This window comes from Marmota flaviventris, chromosome 7 (assembly GCF_047511675.1).
Source record: "Marmota flaviventris isolate mMarFla1 chromosome 7, mMarFla1.hap1, whole genome shotgun sequence".
In the NCBI taxonomy this organism is placed as follows: Eukaryota; Metazoa; Chordata; class Mammalia; order Rodentia; family Sciuridae; genus Marmota; species Marmota flaviventris.
Window position 1 is genome coordinate 40,269,236 of NC_092504.1, and position 18,116 is coordinate 40,287,351.

Here is an 18,116-nt window from a genome sequence, read left to right on the forward strand (position 1 = left end):
AGAGCAGCGAGGTGACGAATGGCTCACAACTGCACAAGCTTGGCCTTTGGCTACTTACCAGAATAAGGCTGATTTGTCCCTATAATGTTCATGATTTGAATCTCCACTAACAGCTTCTGCAAACTAGCCATGACTCTGACTTTCATCTCTCATCTTGATTTGGCAAGAATAAGTCCTCTTCTATTTCATATACCCCCTCCATCAAAAGCTCCAAAATAGTGGCCCGCAGACATGTCTAGTTTAACTGTTGCTGTGTTTAAAATATGTTTGAAATAATGCCAACATTTGAAATCCAGAAAGTTCACATAAAAATTCAGAGTTATCAACTTCTCTTAACCATCAAAAGCTTTAGCCACTGATTGTCCACATTCCTGGTATGGCCAGGAGTAGCTGAGTTGGAAATGGCCTCCTTCGGTGGGGATGTCTTCCTAGCTGCTGTTCAGACTTCTTCATTCCTCTAAGCTACCTTCCTGGCCACCATAGTCATTTGAGTTTACAACCTCTGCTCTAATCCAAGAGTCTCAAGTCAGGTTTCTGTCTGGAGACAACAATGCCGACACAGGCACCAACTTGAAGAATCTCACAAGAAGCTGCATACAATTGTCTCCCCTGCAGGGCCGTGCTGGATTGCCCAGTCCTGTCCTTTGTCATGCCTTTTCTGTGAGCTGAATGTTGGCATAACACAAAGCTTCACTGGCATACAACAGGGCTTCATTCATCCAGAGAGATCAGGGATTTCTGTTATGAACCATGAACCTGATTCCCATTCCCCCTTCCCAAGTACATGTGCAGAAAAATGCTGAGAGATGTAGTTTAGCTTTCTCTAATCTGCAAGAAATTCAATTGACAAGGAGATCAAGTTTGAATCTTTTTTTTAAAAAAAAAATTCTATATTTTCCCCCTGTGAGTCAGTGCATTCAACAATGTTATTTAAAATTCAATAACTAAAGACAAATGAAATTATAAAAATGGATCATCACTTTAGGGAAAACCAACTAAACAAATGTTTTGTTTAAATGTCAAGCATTAGGGAACCTGAATAAAATATGGAAAGTATGTTCCCTAGAGAAGATGAGCAATGCAAAAACAGAGTGGATGACAACATTGATAATTGATATTTCAAATACTGATGGCACTCCATGTCCTGATGGAAGAGGAACTGTGTTACCTGATGACATGACACAGATCAGGGGCCAGGCAGACAGCCGTTGTGCAAAATCTGAGGCTGTGGATATAAGCAACACTTTTTCTGTCAACCCACTGGGGAAATTAGTTCACTGCATATAGAACCATATTTTACAGGATTTGCAGGTAAAAGCTCCTGAGAGTTCAGGATCCAGTGGGCAGTCAGCTCTGCATTGTATTACTCCTGTCTGTTGGGTCTTTCTTGCAGGCCCTAAACTAGACTGTCTACCCTGTTTTTTCTGAATCATTGGTGGTTGATCTTTAAGGTCATTTTGGAATAATTATCTTAGTGTGCATCCTCCCAGTCCTTTATATCTGATTTCTGATAAGGTTGCCTCATAAGCTCTCCATTCCACAGTGATTTTAGAAATCCTCAGAGAGTATCAGAAATTCAGATCCCAGCTGGGGGTGGTAGCCCATATCTGTAATCCCAGCAGCTCAAGGAAGCTGAGGCAGGAGGATTGTGAATTCAAAGCCAGCCTCAGCAACTTAGTGAGACCCTAAGCAACTGGAGACCTTGTCTCAAAATCAAAACTAAAAATGGGCTGTGGAGGTGGCTCAGTTGTTAAGTGCCTCCGGGTTCAATCCCTGGAAACACAAGCAAACAAAACAAAAAATCAGATTCCAGGGCTCTGCTTCCAAAGACTCTGACCCTGTTGGTCCTGGTGGGGACCAGGAATTTGCATAGTAATCAGTGCCCCCAGGAGATTCTGATATAGATGGTCTGTGGCTTTATTTTCAGAAACACCATCTCAGGAGGCTGATGCCAACATTTCATGATACCATCTCCAGCATCAATTTTAAAAACAGTTTTTTAAATGACATGCCAAATATATTAAAATTCTGAATTCATAATATAAAACTTTTCCCCTCATTATTGGACAGTGTGTTCTTGTGAAATTTGATAAGAGGGGGAAAAAAAAGAATTTATGGGGACTTCCCCATATGAACTATTTTCCAGGGTAACCAAATAATATATGAAGGCAATTCTTCCCTATAGAAGCCCAGCTAAGAAATGCAGAGACAATGATGAATTGTCTTTCTAAATTCTGGTCAGAGGTGTAGTCAGTGGTAGAGAACTTGCCTAGCATGTACAAGGTCCCAGTTTTGATACCCAGCAATGAAAACAATAAATAAAAATTTTAAAAAATGCTGTTTTTACAACTACCAATGAAATAAAGGGGGTAGACAATGAACATAAATGGACACTAAAGCCATTGAGTCAAAGGTGATAAGGCTAACTTCATACTGAACGGATTAGATTGACACTACCTGAACCCATTGTTGAAGCCTAGAAAAACAGGGCAAATCAAGAGTCTCATGAACCCTGGTGAGGTACTTGCCATCTGGGGAATCCCAGCTCCTTGGGAGCCTGAGGCAGAAGTTTGCAAGTTTGAGGCCAATCTGGGCAATTTAGCTAGTCCCTGTCTCAAAAATAATATAAAAAGGGCTGGGGATGTAGCTCAGAGGTAGAACATTCCTAGGTTCAATCCTCAGTACCATTTAAAAACAACAAAAAAGAGCCTCACAATGGGATGTACCAGGAAGTACAAAGTTCCTTGATCCAAAAATTCAATCTAAATCTCATCAAGCTAGGAAACAGAAAAATGAAGGTAATAAATACACTAAGAAGAAGCACTAAGGCAAATCCAGACTGTGAGTCACCTGACAGGACAATTAATCCATTTTCTACAACAAATCGGTGGTGGTATAAGGGAAGGAGGGTGTTATAAAATACAAGAGACCTAAGAACATAACCAACTCTATGGATCTTCTCTGGATCCTGATTAGAAGAAACTGACTATTAAAGACAACTTTGATACAATTAGGGCAGTCAAGTAATTTTGCAAACACTTGAGTAAAAAGAAAGATAGGTAAATAGATGAAATCAAATTGGCAAAATATTTCTATATTGTTGAATCTTCTTATATATTCTTCTTACATTTAAGTATTGACATTTTCCATCATAAAATACTTTTTAAAATATAGCTTGTTTGGGCATCCACCCCTTCGCCTCATGCTAACAAGGTCAAGAGGACTGAGCAAGTGGAAGCTGTTATGACTCACAATTAAACATTTCCTTTCAGTGATTCCTAAGTAAATACCCTTCCAGAAAATCAAAATTCACTTTTATTTACCTGAAATCCATTTTTTCCCTTGAAGTCAAAAAAAAAAAAAAAAAAAAAAAAAAGCCAATATTTTCCCCTATGCTACATTACCTTCTTCTATTATAGCTTAATAAGGTGCATAGAGTAGGAATTCCATTTTCAGCTTTTAAAAGTATTGCTCATCTATTAAGTGAACACACATGCTTTACATGAAATTAGGGAAAAACAATTCTTCATTCTCAAGAGTTTTTGGTGATACAAAATGCATTACTTAAATAATGAAAATGTGTTGAAACAAGAATGATTGTACTTTGTTTTGATGTATTTTTAGAGCGAAAGATAGCTGTCTCTGAATATTTGCAAGTTACACCTTATTCTTGCTTACATTAAATAAAATGGTTTCAGGTTCGGAATTCATATTTCCCTATCAAGAAGTATTTGTTGGTAAAGATGGCGCCCGGAGCACTTCTCTTCCAGGAGCTCAGGTCCATGAGGCACTGAATGGCTGCGAACCATCACCTCCAATCCCTCTGAATGGCGCGGACTTTGAATGGCGCACCTCCAATCCCTGAAGGGGCATGAACTCTCAGCCAATGAAGAAGTAACAGCCCACTTGCCTTGTGCCTCCTCATCCTGCATTGAGCCCATAAGTATCAGCACCCTGTTCCCCCTCTGCCCTCCTCTCCTCTCTCTTCCCCTCTCCCCCTCTGTGCACACAGGCGCGCTCTCTCTCTCCTCTCCCCCCCCCCCACCCATTCTCCCCTGTGACTGGCCACTAAGGTCCTGCTAATAAAATCTCCGACAGGTAAACGGTTGTTTTGGCTTGTTGAGTTTACAGAGCTTTTCCCACCGTTCCTACAGTATTCTCATTAATCTAAGTGCATAGGTAAATTTTGAGGTCAATATCTTGGAGCTGTATGCAGTAATCTAATTCTTGGGGGCTATTTGGCTTTCATTTCCTTTAAAGCTAAATCTGGCTACTTCACTCAAGCATGGTGGCTGATTTTCATCTACACACAAACATTTTCTTGGCCATCATTTCTTCAAATGTCCATCTTCATCCCACAAGATATTAGCCAGAGGACTAACGTAGGTCCTTTTTAGTATCTCTAAAAGTAGTATCCCCAACCCTACCAGTTGCTCCTCTGGCATTTTCTGTGAAATGCCAAGTGTCATTAAAGTCAATATTTAAGGATACCTAGGCAGTGTTTCTAAAATTGTGTTCTGGTATGCTTCTCTAAACCATGTTCAGAATTTGCATCAGAATCCATTGGTGTGTGTTAAACATGCAGATTCCTAGGCCTGCTCTCATGCCCTTGAAATCAGACTCTGGTGATGTGGCCTGGAACTCTGGACCTTTAGCGAGCATGACAGAGGATTTATTCCATAAAATAAAGTTTCACAGTCAAGTCTTCAAGAACATAAATTTTCAGCAGGGCATGGTAGTGCACACCTATAAGCCCAGTATCTTGGGAGGCCGAGGCAGGTGGATCACACATTAAGGCAGCTTCAGGATTTTAGTGAGGTCCTAAGCTTCAGCATTTTAGTGAGGTCCAGGCTGGGAATGTGACTCAGTGGTAACCACCACTGGGTTCAATCCCTGATATGTCCTCCCCCACTCCCACCCCCAAAACAAACAAAAACCCTGAAATAGTTCCCAAGTCTATGAAAAAAACAGGGAAGATAAAAACAAGAACAGCAGCAGCTGGTAATTTTTTAAAAAGAGAAAGATTATTCAAACTCCCTCCTTGAGCAATCAGCAAAATCCTCTATGTGGTACACTCTAGGACAACTTACCTGGTTTCTTCAAAGACTGTCTTGTCCATCAACTGATGAATGATTAAACAAAATGCTGCATATCTCTGCAATGTGATGCAATCATAAAATGGACTGGAGTAGGTACATGATACAATGTGGATAACCCTTGAAAATATGAGTCTCAAGTAAAAAAAGTCAGACACAATATGCCACATTTTGAGTGATTTCATTGACATGAAAAGCCCAGAATAGGCAAATTCATGGAGACAGAAAGTGTGGCTATCAAGAATTAGGGTCTCTTTTTGGAATAAAATGTTGAATGTGAAAATATTTTGGAATTAGATAACGGTAATGATTATGTGAAACTCGATAACTAATAAAAACCACCAATTTGGGCACTTAAAAAGGTGACTTTTATAGTACCTAGCTTATAAAAGAAATAAAAGACAAACAAAAAAAAAGGAGTACCTGAATTATATCTCAAAAATTATTACTGAAAAAGGTAAAGGGCCAGGTGTGGTACTGCATGCCTATAGTTCTAGTGACTCAGCAGGCTGCAAGTTCAAGGCTAGCTTCAGCAACTTAGCAGACGCTGTCTCAAAATAAAATATAAAAAGAACTGGGGATTTAGCTCAGTGGTAAAGCATTCCTGGGTTCAGTACCCAGTACCAAAAAGAAAAAGAGAACATCATTTTACTGGACTAAAACAGGCTTAAAAGAAACTTAAGAAACATAATTAACTAAATATGAATAGACCTTGTTTGAATCCCAACTGAAACAAACATACTGTAAAATGACATTTTAAGATAATGGAAGAATTTGAATGTAAACTTGGAATTATTGTTTATTTTCTTAGTAATCACGCTGGCATTGTTGCCAGGTATAACTGTATCTTTTGTTTTGAAATGAATGCTGAAATATTTAGGAGTGAAGTGACATGACATTTGAGATTTGGTTTAAAATATTTTGAGTGATAGATGGAGCAAGTATACAAAAAATAAATGTTTGTGGTTGATGATCATTGGCTGGTAGATAAATACACAAGGACTTGTTGAACTCTATTTTTGTACATGCTTGGAAATTTTCATAATAAAAATGTTAAGAATAAAGGAACTCAGGGTTTCTTAACCAACTTAATTTGTTTTGATTCCAAGAATTTCAGTTGTACCATTGAATTTCAGTAGTGTAAGGATGAGGTTGAAGAGCAAATATTAGAAGCAGGTCTTTACTTTTGAGTTTTCAGCAGAAAAAAGCTCAAGGAGAAAATTTTGAATTCCTCCATTAACTGGGGAAAATTAATGGACAAAATAGGAAAGGCACTGGGCTATAAGTTTCTTGGTCATTTTTTTTTTAATATTTAGTTTTTGGTGTAGATGGACAAAACACAATGCATTTTATTTTTTTATGTGGTGCAGAGGATCGAACCCAGGTCCCGCCCATGCTAGGCAAGCGCTCTACCGCTGAGCCACAACCCCAGCCCTCTTGGTCATTTTTTAAAAAGAGAAAGATTATTCAAACTCCCTCCTCAAAAGCCACTTGAAATTCTGTGAGAATAAAATTATATTAACCAAATAGTTGATATTCTGAGCAACCAGTTGATTTCTCATCATCAAGATAAGCAAGTATTTTGATATGTTATATCTAATTGTCTATTGTGAAGGGCTTCCTATGGAGATATGTTATTCCTAGAACCTACTCTAACTCTTGTTTGACTGAACTGCCTTAAAAATATGTTGCATGCATGTCTATACTCATCTATAATTCAACGCTTAATCTTTGGCCAGGGAGTTAAACTGAATTACATTTTTTTTTCTTTTTTTTAGTGCTTTGTATTGACCCAGGGCCTTACATATGCTAGGCTTTACCATTGAGCTATACCCCTGGCCCTATACTAATATCTTTCTTATTATATCATCCAATTTATTTTCAGTCACTGGTTTCAGTAGAGTGTGGCCTATCTGCTTCATAATCAGAATCTAGTTCTCTTTCCAAATGTTACCTGACCTGACAGAGAACTGTTTTGCCACATGATAATTAGGAATTCATGTATTATGCTAGTCATATTTCAAGTACTCAAAGTCTCATGTGGCTACCATATTGTACAGCACGGACAGAACATTTCCATACAGACAGTTGTTCTGGACAGTGCTGGAGAGCTGCAAATGATTCTTTTGCCTCAAAGGACAGTAAGCTGTGATTAGCTCAGCATGATTGCATCATAAAGAGGTGTGTGGGAAGGGGGAGATGATAGAAAGACAGATAGGGGAGTTGGTCTTGTTCCTGATGACAGTGAAGAACCATCTAGAATTTCTAATGCAGATAATGACAATGTGGAATAATTATTAGAAGAGGGAAAACTGGAGACAGAAAGACTGAGTGGAGCCTGCTTCAGTGGCCAGAACAAAGATCATGGAGTTAGAACTAAGAAACAGGCAAAGGATAAAGAGGAGAGGAAGATCCAGAATTGGCTGACTAGAACAGGTTGAAGAAGGAGGCCAAGAGATGTGGAAGAGCCTGAAAGAGGAAAATATGGGGACCAAGAATTGTTTTTGTTGGATTTATTTGTTCATTTATTTTGAGACAGCATCTCATTCTGTTGCCCAGAATAGCTTTAAACTCCAGGATGCAAATGATCCTTTTGCCTCAAAGAACAAGTTATTCATCAAGACAGAGGACACAAAAGGGACATGTAGGGTTGGATGAAGACAGTGAATTATATTTGAGGCAAGCTGATTTGAGATATCCAGATTACAATATCTGGAAAGCTTCTAAGTATATGGGACTCTAGTGTGGGGTGGTAGGAGGCAGGTGGGCTGAGATACAGGATTGGAATTCCAGAACTGCCCTTGTGTGGTGAAAGAGAGTCACTCAAGGCCTATTAAAATGATGATAATGGAATTTTTATGTAAAGAGTTAAATACTATGAATGGCTCATAAGTGCTCATTCTGTATTGCTAACATTCTTATCTCTCTTGTGTAACTGCTTTAAGAATTAGAGATAATGTGTATAAAATGTCTGGCACTCAGTATATGACTTTTATTACTGTCACACCTGGGAAGTTGGTCAGCCAGAGTATACAGGGTGAAAAGAGAAGGGAATTGAGAAAGAACTCAGCCACAAAAAAAGAAAGGATGGCTGCAGATAAATGTTAGAGGAACACCATGGGGAACAGGGACCTAGCTAGTAACTCAGAGGCAAGAGAAGCCAAAGAGGCAGTGGACAGTCGGGTCATATATCAGAAAAGCTGAGTAAGTGAAGGACCATTGGATTTGATCACTAAAGCAATTTCAGGGAAATAGTGAGAAAGAGCGTTGGACTATGCAAGGTTGAGGAGTGAGTAGGGCTGAGGTGATGGGAAAATATATTGTATTTTCTGAAGGTTGGTTAGGAAGAAGAAGAGCATTTGTGGTACCTGGGGACTGGGGACATTTGATGGAGGTAAGAGGTATTCACTTCCAAGACAGAATGTATATAAACAGAAATGCTATCAGCCAGAGAGAAATTAGAGAGGAGACAGAGAGAATAACTTGGGGGAATCTGAAGAGGTTGGCAGGGATGGAGCCCAGAGCCCAGGGGTAGAGATTAATAGTCATCAAGGGGAAATGTACACATTTATTGAACTAAGAGTTTGGGAGAATATGAAGTCAATGCATCCCCAACAGGACTATCAACAGGTCTATGCCTTTCTATCTGGAGTCCTATTCCTCTAGGTCTCTGTTTCATTCATTTAATCTGACAGGTTAAATTTGGACAGACTAAATTCTCTTGAATAATCAGGCCCAATAATAAACTCAATTGATTCAGCTCCCTTTAAACTGTATTATGAGCACTTTTAGTACCAAACACAGACTATCCTGAACTTACCTCAAAAGCCACTATAAATGGATTTTGCTCCATCATTCTTGGCACAATTAACAAACTACCTGGGCCTCCTGCAGGTCTGGCCCCAAGCCACCCTTATCTCAGGCCACACTTCTATATGCTCAAGTATTTTGGGATTCTTAAGCAGATCAAGCACTTTCCTATTCTACCTTAGAGTTCTGGGCAAGCTGTTCTTTCTGCCTGTAGACAGACAACCCCACCACAGTTGCCTATTTTGGTCAGTCAATTAGAAGGCCAGTTTTTGATTTCCCTTCCGGCCCCAACTCCCACAAAAAGTGTGTGTGTGTGTGTGTGTGGGGGGGTGTAGTATAGTGTTTGAAGAGTTCTGTGTTCAGACTGCTTGGGTTCAAATCCCACAAAAACAAATTGCTAGCTGCTCTCTGAACTTGGGTAAGTTGCCCAATATATCCATTGCTATCCCTACAATTTGGGGATGATAAAAGATATTTTAAATTTGTTAATTGTTGGCCAAATTTGTATCTGTCATCTTGAGAATGCTTGTAATACTCACCTCACCTCCACCATGCCACCCCCAGCTGATTACAGTCTACTTGGTGAGCATTGTAAATAAATGAACAGAGAGCACGAGGTCTTTCAGGTTTAGGAGAGACCAGGGGTGAGCTTGCTGAACAAGACATGATTGAAGCCCTGAACACACTGTGGGCTGTGCAGTTTTAGGAAAATGAAGCGCTGGGCTGTCCCAGCCCTGAAGTAACAAGGAAGGCCTCCCCAGCCAAGTATTCGGGGAAGACACGTGGGTCCCAGAGAACCAGATCTCCCCATTACCAAGAACTGGTGGGGAAGATGAACACGGCATTCTCGCCAGGGATGCCTGAGACTTAAAGAAGGATACTCTCTCTATTCAGGGTCTGCTCCTTTTACAGCCATAGCAAGAGCTGGAAGAACTCCCCCTCCCCCGACCCCGGCAAGCTGAAGCTCCAAAGCAGCCAATGGCCAGGCCGCCCCTACTCGCTCCGGGCCTAGACTTCCTGGGGATTGGCCGCCCACCTCATGGCCCTCCTCCCCGCCCGCCCCGGCCCAGAGACTTTCTGAGGATTGGTTGTCTGCTCCACCGCCCTCCTTTCCGCCCTCTCCGCCCTCCGGGTCTCTGCGCCTGGCGCGGAACTGCGGCCTTTTTGTCCCACGGAGTTGGTCGGTGAGTGTCTCTGTCCTCGGGCCTCCAGCTGCTAGTGTGTTCTGCCGGCCCGCAGGCTGGGTTAGGGGTTGGGCTTGCCTCGCGTCCCCTCAAGCTTTGCCCGCCCGGAGCTCCGCTGCTCCCGGCGGCCAGAATGTAGGGGTAGAGCAGCTCTCGGCGTCCCGCGGGGCGGGCAACCTTGTCCGTCCCGGGGCCGCGCGAGACACAGGCGCCGGCGCAGCCACGCGGAGGTTCCCCTGGGAGGACCCGACGCGGTAACAAGTTTGCGCTTTGCTTCCGCAGGCGGATCCGCTGCTACTTTGTAGTGAGCGGCGGGCAGGGCCTCTACCGCCACTGCAGGAACCCCGACCTGGGCTGACCTTGGGCCCTGGGACGTTGTCTCTGACGTCTCGAAGACAGAGCGATCTCAGTTCTAAAGTGCAGGTACGTCCGTGTCTTGAGTGGAATGTAAAGACCCAGGCCACGAGCACGTGGCCAATGGCGAACTGGGTGCTCAGGCAGAGGCCGGAAACTGGCCTTCCCTTAACCGAAAGGAAATTTACATTCACGTGCTCACCCAGTTCAACAACTGCCTCTAATGGATTTTCAGACTTGCTAAAAAAAATAACTGAGACCCACAAGGCAGTACCCAGAGTTAAACAAAAACTCTCCCAAATCGCCCTTTCCTGTGCCCTTTTAAGGTTGATGCAGTGCTTTAAGAGGCTAACACAGAAGGGTAAAGGAAACCTCCATAAAAACCCAGAGAAGAGACTGCAGAAACTCTTCTTTGGAACCTGTCTGGAGTTACAGATGAACTAGAAGAAATTTTGTTACAGATCTAAATATCTTTGTGATGTTTTTATTATAATTAATAGAAAAAAGTGATACATTTCAATTTAAACTAATCTTCAGGCATGCTTTTCAGACTCCTGGGAATACAAGATAATGTTTTCAAATACAGATGAAATGGGAGTTTTGAGATAAGACTAGTATTGGCATCAATCCCATTTTAGTTCCCAACTATTCCCTTTTGGTTCGCCCTCTCTATGAGGCTGCACGTGGCCCCCTCTCCGAACCCAGTCTGAATCCTATCACACCCCTCCTGCGAGCCCCTGCCCTCTGTCTTCCTGCTCTTACTTGCCCATTCTCTTTGTATATCCTTGAAAAGGATGGATATGCTCTGGGAGTCTTGGAACCATCCAAGGTTGGGCACCCCCCTGCTTGAGAACTTTAGCTTTGGCAGCCCTCCTAGTACAGGAATCAAAGAAGCTAACCTTTGGATCTCTTACCACAGTCCTCTTTCCACATCACTTCTGAACTCCTCACCTACAAAGGCCTTTGGATCCTTCTTCTTTCCAGGATTCTTTCCCTTCAAGTTGCTCATATAGAGGATTTTATACTGACTTTTCAACCCTGTCCATCGACTAATCTGGCTAGTCTTCTCCCTTAAACACTCCCATCCTCCTCCACTCCTGTAGAGAGACCCTAGAAGACCTTCTACCTCACCCTACCCACATTCAAGAGGAGCCCCTGCCACAGGCTGCCTACACATGGTTTACTGATGGGAGCTCTTTTCTTTATCTGCAGATAGCCATAGTATCCCTTAAATAAATCACTGAGGTCAAGCCTCTACCTCCCAACAACTCCAACCAACAGATGGAACTTATTCCTCTCATAAGGGCCTTTACCCTAGCTCAGGTTTACACCCTTAACATTTACATAGACTCCAAATATGCTTTCTACATCCTCTTGTCATGCTCAGCCATTGGGAGGAGAGGGGACTCCTCATCATCAAGGGTACCTCAGTGGTTAATGCTTCCTACATTGTGCCCCTGCTTAGGGCGTCCCACCTCCCCACTGCAACAGGAATAACGCCTTGCAGATCCCATCAAACCGAAACTTCTACCATTTCCAAGGAAAATAACAAAGCTGATGAGGCAGCAAGATAGGCAGCCTTGGATCCCCCAAAAGAGGCCCCGACACTCTTCTTCACCTCAGACCCAAACCCCAGCCACTCAAGACATACTATCTTATCTACATAACCTCTTTCATCCTAATACCTCTGCCCTGCAATAATACATAAAGTCCTATATTACCTCTCTTCCCCTGGACTCAATTTCTGAAGACCCTTTCTGCTTCTTACAATATCTGCCAAAGTTCCAATCACAACTCAAATCTTCACTCAACTGCCTTCCCAGTCCGTCAAGCCTGGTGCCATTTGCCTGCATCTGATTGGCAGATGGACTTCACCCATATGTCCACAGTAAATATCTCCTGGTCCTGGTAGATACCTTCACCAGCTGGACAGAGGCCTTCCCTACAACTAATAAAAGGGCTCAAATAGTGGCTGACACCTTAATAAAAGGAATCCTTCCCTGCTTTGGGTTGCTCTGCTCACTACAGACTAATAATGGCCGGAGTTTACAACTCAAATCTCCCAAATCATTTCAAAGGCCCCAAACATCCCCTGGCACTTTCACATTCCCTACCATCCTCAGTCATCTGGAAAGGTGTTATGAACCAATTGAGCCCTAAAATCAACCTTGACTATCTTTAGAGTTAAAGTTAGACTGTCTTAAACTCCTTCCTCTAGCTCTACTTAGGGTTAGGGCCCTACCAAGAAAGCCCCTAAACATTTTCCCCTTTGAGCTGATGTATGGTCGAGCCATTCCCTCCAACTCTATCTAGCTTACCAACCTCCCACACTCCCGCCTCATCTAATGACCCCTCTCTTACACTACCTCAGAAATAAACTATAGGCCAGTGTTGCCTTTCCTAAGGCCTCATGCTCTCCTCTGACTCTGGGAGACAGTCTCTCCCCAACCCCCTCCTTTACTAACCTCAAAATGAAAGAAACCATTTAGGGTAATCTTAACTACCCCCTCTGCTGCCAAACTCAAGGGCATTCCACACTGGATTCATAATTCCCATCTCAAACTGTTCACATCATCTCTTTACAGGATCTCTGTCTTTGCGCATCTCCAAAACTTCGATTTTCAACTCTATGGAACTCCCACTGATTCCTGAAAGAAGACTCTTCCCTGCCAGAGGAGGCTGCTACAAAGAATGAGTAACCTGAATGTCTATTCCCTTTTTACCTCCATGGCACTAACCTTCATACTTACCCTCTTGCCAAACCCAACCTTTCCTAAACCAAATCTAGCTAATGTCCGGGAGTGTCCTAAGGCCTGCATTTCCCAGGGTTACTTTGTGGCCTATACCCATGTCCCCAAAGAATGCTATGGTTGAGCAACCCTCTGCAAATGGGTCAGACTAGGTATTGGACAGGTCAATCAAATTTCAAAGCTAGACTAAATCAATGTCCCTGGCCAGATCAAGCCACTCTCAAGACTTACTGCTGGACTTTCCAGACCCACATGGGAATGTCGGATGGGGGTGGGGTGCAGGATCGGGCCCGCAAAGAACACATTTTTACTGAGCTGCCCCAAGTACTACCTCCATAATATTTTCTTTCCCACAAGGCGACCCAATCAGATGGGGAACGATACCTAAGGACCCTGTCTTAATTTAGATAATTAATACTACTCACTATCTGCTAAATCTTGCTAATCCTTCTTTGGCTCAAGGATGTTGGATGTGCCTAAAGGCTGGCTTCTCCCATATAATAGCAACTCCTTTAGACCTAAACAACTCATTGGTATTCAATGAGATCTCCCCAGACTCCGCCGACATTTCATCTAAGCTTGTGCTCCAGTGTGTTTTAACTCATCAAGGATTACATCAGGTGGGGACTTGCAGGATAGTCAGTGTAGACAGATCATCCCATACACAGTGTCTCAAAACTCCCACTCACCAGTCTCCAAGGCTTCCTCCTTGTGCAGGACAAGTATATATCATTGCCTACCCTCCAGATGGAAGGGTATATGTGCTTTAGTCCTCTTATTTCCACCTACAGAGGTCATCTCAGGGCATGAGGAAGTCCCTCTCTCATGACTCATATGAGCCCTTGACACAAATGGGCAATTCAATTTGTTCCCATACTAGCCACCCTGGGGGCTACAGCAGGCCTAGCCACAGGAATAACCTCATCCATTACTTATTATCATCAGCTCTGCAGATCAGCAGATAGGGGATATCCAACAGGAAGCCACGTCTATACTAACCCTTCAGAATCAACTGGACTCCTTTGCCGCTGTGGTCCTATAAAACTGCTGTGGACTGGACATACTAACAGCAGAACAAGGAGGCCTCTGCCTATACCTACAAGAGGAATGTTTTTAGTCAACCAGTCAGGGGTAGTGAAGGACAAGAAGAGCAGGTAGAAAAGAGGAGAGAACAACTAGGCCAACAGTTCCCCTGGGGAATGCTCAATCTAGTGTGGCCTTGGCTTCCCCGCCCTGCAGGACTCCTATTAGTCCTCTATATGTTTCTCCTAATAGGACCATGCCTGTTAAATTGCCTACAGAAGTTCAGATGCAAGATTAGATACACAAATTCACCAACCAGTCAGTCAACTACTTCTCCTCCAAGACTACCCACCCCTGACACCCAAGACGAGATCTAGAACTCTTTGTCAAATCCTCAGACTCCAGAGACTCTGCCCCCACCTAAAACCTTCCCTGACCCCTGTTACAGGAATAAGACTCTTCGCCTCTAATCAGCAGGAAAAAGCTGCAGAAGAAAGACCTTTATCCCCACTCCTGGTATCTGTAAAAATAAAAAGGGAGGAATGTTGGCATCAGATCTGCCATTTTAGCTCAGGAGCCATTTTATCTAGGAACTCCTAAATTTTAATTCTGAGGCAATGTCGATCAGCTTCTTGTAAAACATGTAACTGCTAAAAGGTCAGCCCCACCCCAGCCCATGTTGCAACCCCTAAGCGTGCATGTGAAATTCCTCTTGCAGCCTATAAAGCCCTCTGAGTGCTGACACTGCTGCTCTCCGTGGAGGGACAGTCTTGCTGGTTTGCTCTGAGACTGACAATAAATTTCGTGTGAGATTTGGTGTGAATGGTGTGGTCTGTGGACTTTGGGAGTGTCCTTTCAACTAGATTCCCCACTTTGCCAAAGTTTTAAGAATAAAATCCTTGGACTTTTGTTGCTGAAATCTCAGTTCTTGTCCAGGATGCCAATCCAATAACACGAAAACAGTTTTGAGAAAAAGGAAAAGAAGTTTTATTGCTTTGCTAGCAAAGGAGAAAAACACTCTTGTCCCAGAGGCTGTGATTCTGCCAGGCATCATGGGGCTTTTAAAGAGGTGATTCAAAGGCTACATTCCTTGTGTTTTCTGGAGTTGAAATTCACTTGTTAATTTGGGAGACAAGTAAGGAGATAGTCATTTCTGAGATCTCTGGTACCATCCCTTAAGTTTAGATTATTTCTTCCTATGGTGGGTGTGTACTCGAGGACAGATAACTGCCTAAAATGGGGAAGAAATGTAATCCTGTTTCCTCTGAGATTAGGGAGGAGTAGGGAGAAAGGAAGAGAAACCTGTCCATTTTAAAAATAAGTTGCAATGGCAGAGCATCAAGGGCTACATTCAAAGCATAAAGAAGACCACTGTCACACAATCACAGAAGGGAAGAGTAAATGCATCAAGGGAAGAGACTGAACTCCTGCCATGCAGGAAGGGGCATGATAGCCCAAAAAACCATTTTGGTGAGCCATTTTAGGAGCTTATTATATATGTCTAGTGGTTAACCTCCAGATGTGGTTCCTGTGTTTGAAGAAGACTGACCACAGATATTCTTGTTCAGGGTAATTACTTTGGTTTTCTTTGAAGGTGGGGAAAAAAAAAAATCCAAAAGAGTAAAACACATGTACATAATGCTTGTCCTAGAAATTTACTGAGGAAAAAAATACTAAAAGTTGTTTGATTGAAAGATCATTTAAAAAGTTTCCATTCTTTTTAGAGGTCAAAAACAGAAGTACAAGCCATAGACGCTGGGATGCTCTGATGTTATTTCAATAACTGACAACATCAATTATTCTACAGTTAGGATAGGGAAGTGCCTCTAATGACATGAAATATTCTTACATGTAGAACTGTCTCTGCCCTGCCCCCGGAGTTAGAACAGTAAGACTGTGCCTGTGGTAGCAGGACAATGCAGCAGGTGCTTCATGTACCCCTTTCACTTAATTTTCTCAACTGAGGTGTAGGTACTATTCTCCCATTTTACAGATGAAAAAATGGGTTAGGTGGGCACTTGTCACAAGAGTGGCTCTGAATGAAGAACCTCACATTTGTAACTGCTTTGTAACTAATGAGATCCCTTGAAATTTGGTATTCTAGTTAACAGTAAAAAAATAACATTTAAAGAGATTGTGTCAGTTTTGTGGTGGAAAGGGCCACAAAAGAGCGGTTAAAAATATACGCTTTTTAATAGTATTTAATTGCATTAAACCTAGTTTCCCACAAAGAGAGCACATGTCAGCATGTTATGTGTTTCTAATGTTCGTACCATGATGAGGTATAAAAGAGGGATTTAGGGGCTGTGACTGTGGCTCAGTGGTAGAGTGCCTAGCATGCATGAGGGAGGGTTCAATCCTCAGCACCACATAAAAATAAAGATACTATGTCCACCAAAAGGCTGAGGCAGGAGGATGGTGAGTTCAAAGCCAACCTCAGCAAAAGCGAGGCATAAGCAACTCAGTGAGAACCTGTCTCTAAATAAAATACAAAAACTGGCTGGGGATGTGGCTCATTGGTTGAGTGAGTTCAATCTCCAGTACTCAAAAAAAAAAAAAAAAGTCGGGAGATTTAAAGGACACAGTGGTACTAGATCACTAGAATATATAAACATTAGATGGCTATGGAGAAAGTTTTTTGGGAGGAAATGTGATGGTCTGCAAAGGTGCATGCAGCCCAGAACACATTCACTCCTTGTAACCAATTTACTTGTCTAGCAGTTGACTTTTTTTTTAATGAGCCTGAATACAAATGAGCTATTTTCCAGAAACTTTAAAATAAAGGTATTTAATATTTACTTTGGAGTCATTCTTACTACTTCTAACATTTCTCTGGCTTTACTAAGATTTATGTTCCATATTATACTCTAAAAGTCTGGTCTTATAAAAAGTCTTCAGAAATTTATTCGACATGTATAGGCAGGTCAAAATTGCTAGGAAGGGCAATAAGTACGGGTGCATGCCTAAGTGGAAGTCTTCCCCGCGGCTGTGCCCCCTACCCCGCAAATATCAGCTTTATTTGTAACAAATATTGGAAGAAATCCAGATGTCCTTCAGTGGGTGAATGGTTAAATAAACAGGTACATCCACAACATAGAGTACTATGTAGCAATGAAAAGGAAAAGACTATTAACAAGCAGCAACATGGATATATCTCCAAAGACTTGTGCTACATAAAGATATCCAATCTCAAAACACCACGTATGGTATGATTTCACTTATGTAACATTATTTAAGTGATAAAATTATAGAAATGAATAACAGACGTGTTTTTCATGGTTAAGGATGGAGGTAAGGGCCTTAAATGGTAAGTATTTCTGTGGAAGGAGTTTTTTATTTCAGATTGGGCTGGCGAGTGAAGGGCTCTATGTGGGAGACCTGAAGGAGGAGGGATGAGGGAAATACCATTAGGATATATATATATATATATATATATATATATATATATATTTGGGGGAAGACCACCTCAAATGGAGGGAAAAGTATAAAGGCTCTGAGGAAGGTCATGTTTTCACCTTTCTCTGACCAAACATTCCTTCCCCCACATAAGTGCACTTGATCTGAATTTCTGTAGCAGCCTATAATAGCCTTACCACATTTGGAACTGTTCATGGTATAGTTAGATCTATACTTGACTCATTGCCCCTTACTTTACAGGCCCTGGACTATTAGAGGTGAGGTTTATCTAAATTCCTACCATATTTGTAGGGTCTAGTTAAGTGCCTGGCATACTCTACATTCTCAAATATTTAACTTGGCTCCTATGCCCAACTTGACAAGTACAAGGAGCAGCATCATTATGAATTCACTTAATTGAATTATATATGGCATTCAGGTGAGTCGAATTATATATGGCATTCAGGTGAGTCACCTGCTCATAGGAGCAGCAATGTTAAGAG

General features: G+C 42.1%; 1 long non-coding RNA gene and 1 other non-coding gene across 2 annotated transcripts; both read left to right on the forward strand.

The window, feature by feature from the left end:
• The first annotated feature begins 10,018 nt into the window (after positions 1 to 10,018).
• LOC114095136 (uncharacterized) lies at positions 10,019 to 15,029 on the forward strand. Its single transcript, XR_003583202.2, has 3 exons — positions 10,019 to 10,090; positions 10,373 to 10,513; positions 13,030 to 15,029. It is a non-coding gene; the product is annotated as an uncharacterized lncRNA (long non-coding RNA).
• LOC114100841 (small nucleolar RNA SNORA26) lies at positions 10,758 to 10,881 on the forward strand. The gene has a single exon (XR_003584149.1). It is a non-coding gene; the product is annotated as a small nucleolar RNA SNORA26 (small nucleolar RNA).
• Positions 15,030 to 18,116: the final 3,087 nt, after the last annotated feature.